This window comes from Primulina huaijiensis, chromosome 9 (assembly GCF_012295235.1).
Source record: "Primulina huaijiensis isolate GDHJ02 chromosome 9, ASM1229523v2, whole genome shotgun sequence".
Classification (NCBI taxonomy): Eukaryota; Viridiplantae; Streptophyta; class Magnoliopsida; order Lamiales; family Gesneriaceae; genus Primulina; species Primulina huaijiensis.
In genome coordinates, this window is record NC_133314.1 from 8662521 (window position 1) to 8669743 (window position 7223).

Sequence of the window (7223 nt, forward strand, 5' to 3'; positions counted from 1 at the left end):
TTCTGAAAATCCATACATGCATTTACGAGAATTTGAAGAAGTGTGCAACACATATAATGATCTAAATTGTAGCATGAACACCATTCGACTAAAGCTTTTTCCTTTTTCTTTAAAAGATAAAGCTAAAACTTGGCTACAAAATCTTAGATAGGGATCCGTTTGAACTTGGGATTAATTGCAACAACAATTTTTGAAAAAGTTTTTTCCATCTCATTATACAAATTCTTCCAAAAGTCAAATCATCACTTTCACTCAAAAACAAGGAGAAACTTTTTATCAGTGTTGGGATAAATATAAAGAATTGCTTAATCTTTGTCCACATCATGGTTTTGAAATTTGGAGAGTCGTTTCTCAATTTTATGAAGGCTTAACACCTAAAGATAGGCAAATGGTTGAATTTATGTGTAATGGACCATTTGAAGATAAAGTTCCAAACGAGGCAATTGAGTATCTCGATTCATTAGCTGAAAATGCTCAAAATTGGGACACTATAGGTACAATCGAACCATCAAACAAGATTCAATCTCCCACATCTGGTGGATGTATGTACACTCTCAAGGATGAACATGATCTCCAAGCTAGATTTACCTCTTTAGCAAGAAAAGTTGAAGCACTTAAATTGGAAAAGAATGGTCAATTAAAATCTGTTCAAGAAATTGCGTGTCACATCTGTGATACAAGTTATCATTCTACAAAACATTGTTTTAAACAATTTTAACAGGCCAAATTTTGAACCATTTTCTCAAAGTTACAATCCATGTTGGCGAAATCATCCAAATTTTAGTTGGAAGAATGATAATGCTGCCATTTATCACAAACACATTTTTAAAATCAACAAAATTTTCAAAATTATGCACCTTATGTTCCTCCACCTAAAAGGAACTTGGAAGATACATTGAATTTTTTCATTGCAAAGCAAGATTCTATCAATACTCAAACTGCTCAAACCATGACAGATTTGAAAGAAACTCTTGCTAAATTTGTAGCTGCACTTAATGTTCATGAAAAAGGTAAATTTCCTTCACAACCACAGCCTAATCCCAAGGATCATCATACACAAACTGGAACTTCTGGAACTCAACTGATGGATTAGGTAAAATATGTTATTACCCTTCGCAGTGGTAAGGTTGTGGAAAAATCCATTCTTGAACCTTGTGAAGAAGATGATTAATCAACTCCAAAGGGTAAGGAAGTGGAACCCATAACTTGCGAAGAGGAGGATCAACAGCCAGTGTCACCACCATTCCCTCATGCATTGAAAAATACAAAAAAAATCAAATTTGAATTCTGATATATATGATATTTTTAAACAAGTAAAAGTTAATATTCCTTTATTAGATGCAATAAAGCAGGTACAATCATATGCCCAATTTTTGAAAGACATGTGCACTGTGAATAGAAAATTGAATGTGTAAAAAAAAGCATTTTTGGCCGAACAAGTAAGTGCAATTATTCAAAATAATAATACTTTGAAATAAAAAGACCCTGGTTGTCCTACTATTTCATGCATTATTTGAGAACGAAAGATTAAAAATGCCTTGCTTGATTTTGGAGTTAGTGTGAATTTACTTCCATATTCAGTTTATCAAGAACTCAATCTAGGCGAGTTAAAACCTACTTCAGTAACACTTTTACTTGCCGATAAATCTGTTAAAGTGCCAAGAGGTATGGTAGAAGACGTGTTGGTCTAAGTTGATAACTTTGTATATCCTGTCGATTTCATAGGTTAGATACACAACCTATCGAAGCTTGTAATGCAATTCTTGTAATTTTGGGTCGTCCATTTTTAGCAACCTCTAATGCTCTTATAAATTGTAGGAATGGAATAATGAATTTTTCATTTGGTAACATGACCTTGGAGCTTAATGTTTTTAATTTTTGTAAGCAACCACATGACAAAAGAGATGAAAGTGAAGATGAAAATCTTATTGAAACTCTAGTGGAAGAAAACATTCAAGAAGGGAGTACTTGTAACCAATTAGATATTTGTTCAATTGATATTGTTAAAGAAAATATTGAAATTGATCTTGATGATTTTATCAGGTATCACTCGTTACCAGGATCAGAGAAAGAATTTGAGGCAAAATATGAGAACAAAGATGAACCACCCATATTGGAGTTAAAACCCTTGCCAAAAGAATTAAAGAATGCATTCTTTGGAGAAGATGAAACATATCCGGTGGTAATTTCTTCCGAACTAGCAAGTGATCAAGAAGGTAAATTAGTTGATATGCTTAAAAGACATAAAAATGTAATTGGTTGGACACTAAAAGATCTCAAGGGCATTAATCCACTAATTTGCACACACAAAATTCATTTAGAAGAAAATGCTAAAACATCTCAACGACCACAAAGGAGATTAAATCCACACATGAAAGATGTTGTGAAAACTGAAGTTCTCAAACTACTTAATGTTGGAATTATCTATCCTATTTCTGATAGTAAGTGGGTAAGTCCAACGCAAGTAGTTCCAAAAAAATCTGGCATCACAGTTATAAAAAATGAAAAAGGTGAATTGTTAACAAGTCGAGTCCCATCTAGTTGGCGGATGTGTATTGATTATAGAAAATTAAATGACGCCACTAGAAAAGATCACTTTCCATTACCATTTTTGGATCAAAATTTTAGAAAGAGTAGCAGGTCATCCCTACTACTGTTTTCTTGACGGATATTCAGGCTATTATCAAATTTCCATTGCACTCGAAGATCAAGAAAAAACTACATTCACATGTCCTTTTGGAACATTTGCATTTAGAAGGATGCCATTTGATTTATGCAATTCCCCTGCAACATTTCAAAGATGTATGCTAAGCATTTTTTGCGACATGGTTGAAAATTGTTTAGAAATTTTCATGGATGATTTAACTGTTCTTGGGAATAAATTTGATAATTGTCTTGAAAATTTGGAAAAAGTTTTAAAAAGATGCGAGGAAAAAGGTATTATTTTAAATTGAGAAAAATGTCATTACATGATTACTTCTGGAATTGTTTTGGGACATGTCGTGTCATCTCATGGAATTGAAGTTGATAAAGCAAAAGTTGATGTCATTGCCAATTTACCTCCTCCAAAAACCATTAAAAAAATTCGCTCATATTTGGGACATGCTGGATTTTATAGGAGGTTTATAAAGGACTTTAGTTTAATCTCTAAACCCATTTGTAACCTCTTAACAAAAGACATTGCATTTGAGTGGACTCAAGAATGTCAAAATGCTTTTGATAAAATCATTCGACATGTAACATCAGCTCCTATCATGCAACCTCCTGATTGGTATTTACCATATGAAATCATGTGCGACGCGAGTGATTATGCCGTCGGTGCAGTATTGGGTCAAAGAAGAAACGGTAAGCCTTATGTGATATATTATGCAAGTAGAACTTTAAACAATGCTCAAATGAATTACTCCACAACTGAAAAAGAACTACTTGCTGTAATATTTGCATTCGATAAATTTCGTTCTTATTTGATTGGATCAACGACTATTGTGTTTACTGATCATTCTGTTTTTAGATATTTGTTGACCAAACAGGATGCAAAGCCACGACTGATACGATGGATTTTGTTGCTCCAAGAATGACATTGTAATCAAAGATAAAAAAGAACCGAGAATGTCATAGTATCAAGACTAGCAATAGGATCATCTTGTGAAATGTCACCAATTGATGATAATTTTCCTGATGAACATATATTTTCAGTTACTACTATACCTTGGTTTGCTAACATAGTAAATTTTCTTGTGACAGGAAAAATGCCATCGGAATGGAGTACCCAAGATAAAAGAAAATTTTTGAATGAGGTAAAAAACTTTTATTGGGATGATCCGTATCTGTTCAAGTATTGTCCAGATCAAATTTTTCGACGTTGCATACCAGACAATGAGGTAAGAAGTGTCATTAAATTTTGTCATTCAGAAGCATGCGGAGGACATTTTTCTTCAAAGAAAACGGCTGCAAAAATCTTGCAGACCCATGAAATCTGCAAGATCTTTGAAAATTGTAAAAAATTGGGTGCGACTTCAAAAAAAAAACATGATGCCTTTGAATCCTATCATTGAAATTGAAATCTTTGATTGTTGGGGAATTGATTTTATGGGACCTTTTCCACTGTCGTTTGGATACTTGTATATTTTAGTTGCAGTTGATTATGTTTCCAAATGGATAGAGGCAATTCCATATCGAACAAATGATCATAAAATCGTCATCAAATTATTGAAATAAAATATTTTTAGTAGATTTGGAATTCCTCGAGCTATGATAAGTGATGGAGGAACTCACTTTGTTAATAAACCATTTGCTTCATTAACGAGAAAATATGGTATTACTCACAAAGTAACTACTTCTTATCATCCTCAAAGAAATGGACAAGTTGAATTAGCTAATAGTGAGATAAAGCAAATTTTGGAAAAAACTTTTAACCCAAATAGAAAAGTTTGGTCTCTGCGACTTAATGATGCACTTTGGGCATATCGAACAGCTTTTAAAATATCATTGAATATGTCTCCCTATAGATTGGTTTACGGAAAACATTGTCATTTGCATGTGGAATTGGAACATAAAGCTTATTGGGCGATCAAAACTTTTAATTCAAGCATGGATGAGGCTAGCAAATTGCGTAAATTGCAACTTAATGAACTTGATGAACTCAGAAATGACGCGTATGAGAATTCAAGGATTTATAAAGAAAAAATCAAATCATTTCATGATAAAACAATTCTTAGAAAATCTTTTGAGATCGGTAAAAAAGTTTTGCTTTATAATTCGCGACTTCACATATTCCCAGGAAAATTACGATCAAGATGGACAGGCCCATATGTTGTAAAGCATGTGTATACTTATGGTGTTGTGGATATTGAAAATCCTAAAAATGGTGATATTTTTAAAGTAAATGGACAAAGGATTAAACCATTTTTAGAAAATGAAATCTTTCAAGACCGATCCTTGATTTTTTGTGTTGCATTTAATTTTGTTTGTTTTTATTTCAGGTTTCCTTAATATTTTTATTTTCCCGGTTAAATGGCGTATAACGGTACTCCGTGGCTCTCATAGTTGGTTTAATTAGTTTCCCACAATTGCTGATACAAAAATTTAAAAAAAATCATTTTTTTTCTTTCAAAATGGATGAAATTCTCTCAAAAATTTGTAAATATTTTCCCTCTATTTCTGAAAATGTTCTAAGAAAAATTTATGCAGGTAGGTGTGAAAGATTGCGATTGCTAATGCGAAAAAGAATTCCAGAAGATATTCGTCTTGTAATAGAAGCTAAGGTCCGATTAGGAGGAGAAGTTCCACAGTCATTAGTCATTCGGTATATGTCTGGATTAGGAAAAAGTACTTATGCGAAAAACCGAAGGGACAAAAGTTTAGGGGTTTGTCATAAGTGTGCAAGATGGATTTGTGACAAACGATGCAGATCTTTGGGATATGTTTCGAATAACAGAGAAGATAAAATTGGTTTCATTAAAAATGTCTGAGTAAGGAGTCTTTAGATAACATCTTATTGACTCTTGAGACGCATTCTAGTGGACACGTGCATATTGAACTTCTCCATTTATGGAAACAATTCCAAGATGAGCGTCATCGTAATAATCTGGGGAATCCGACTAAAAAAGACCATGTTTGCCAATTTATAAGAAAATTGGCTGGGAAGCATATCCTCGACTTATAGAAGGCGTTGAAGCCGTTCCTGGACGTAAAACTAGAGGAAAATTGTGAGCCACAATCACACTACTGTTTATATGCATGTGTGTCGTTATTGTTTTTAATGTTTATTCTGATTACAACTGTGACCCATAGTTTTGTCCTGATAACATATTACCCCCTATAAAATCTCTCATCTTTCTCTCTATTTTCGTAGACATAAAAAAAAAGTAAAAACATGGCTGGATCCTCTGCACAAACATTGAAAATATTTGTGTATTTTGTGGATCAAGTCCTGGAAAAAATGAAGTGTTTATGGAAGCAGCGAATAATTTTGGAAAGATATTGGCTGAGAGAAAAATTCACTTGGTATATGGAGGAGGTAATATTGGGTTAATGGGATCTGTTTCAACATCTGCACATCTTGGAGGCAGTCAGGTTTTGGGTATTATTCCTACAGCTTTAGCTGAAGGAAATATTACATGTGTTACGATTGGGGAGGAATTAAAAGTTTCTTCTATGTATGAAAGAATCACAAAAATGATTGAAAATTCCGATGCTTTTATCGCATTACCAGGTGGTTTTGGTACATTAGAAGAAATATTTCACACTGTTTCTTGGGCACAACTTAATATCCATAATAAACCTGTGGGCTTGTTGAATATCAATTATTATTATGACAGTTTGTTGACATTTTTTGATAAAGCTGTAGAACAGAATTTCATTTCAGAAAATTCACGACGGATGCTCATTTCTTCTTCAACTACCGACCAATTAATTGATGATTTGGAAGCTTTTGTTCATAAGCCTGATCCGATGATAGAAAAGATCAATTGGTCGCAATCAAGAAGTAAGAAAAGAAAGTTGGATAATTGATTCAAAAGTCATGGATTGGTTTGCATTTGTTTCAGTTTGTTATCTTCAATAAAATTCCAGGTGATATCTCTTTCATTATGTACTCTTTATTAGTAGTTATATTGACATTGGGGACAATGTCATATTCTGATTGGGGGGAGAACAAACTTTAAAAAAAAATTTAATATATATATATATATATAATTTCAAAATAAAACCGTGTTTATTGTTTGTATCTTAGTAATTTTTGCAAAAATATAACACATTACATGTTTGAAATGTTTAAATTAGAAAATGTATTAATCTATCTTAGGATGTTTAAATTTTTATTTGAAAAAAATGTCAATTTTAATATTCCGATCACTATAAAAATATGATTTATGAAATCTTTTTGAGTGATTAACCATTATGATAAAATCAATTAATAAAGTATATGGCCCAAGATATACCTTATAAGAGTGCTTAAAATTTTAAACTCACATATATTTTGTGAGTGAGTGGAGAGAATTGAGAAAACAGCTTTCGAGCCTTTATTGATCATAAGAGAGGCTATTGTTTAGATCATGAGTTTTTATTTTGAAAAAAAATTGATATTTCCTGGGGAAAAAAAAAAGAAATGTTGACGATCTATGTAATTTCAAATTTATATGCTACGACCCATTTATCTCATATAAAAAAAAAAAGAAAGAAAGAAGAAAAAAATAAAAATAGATAAATATATTGTACAAATT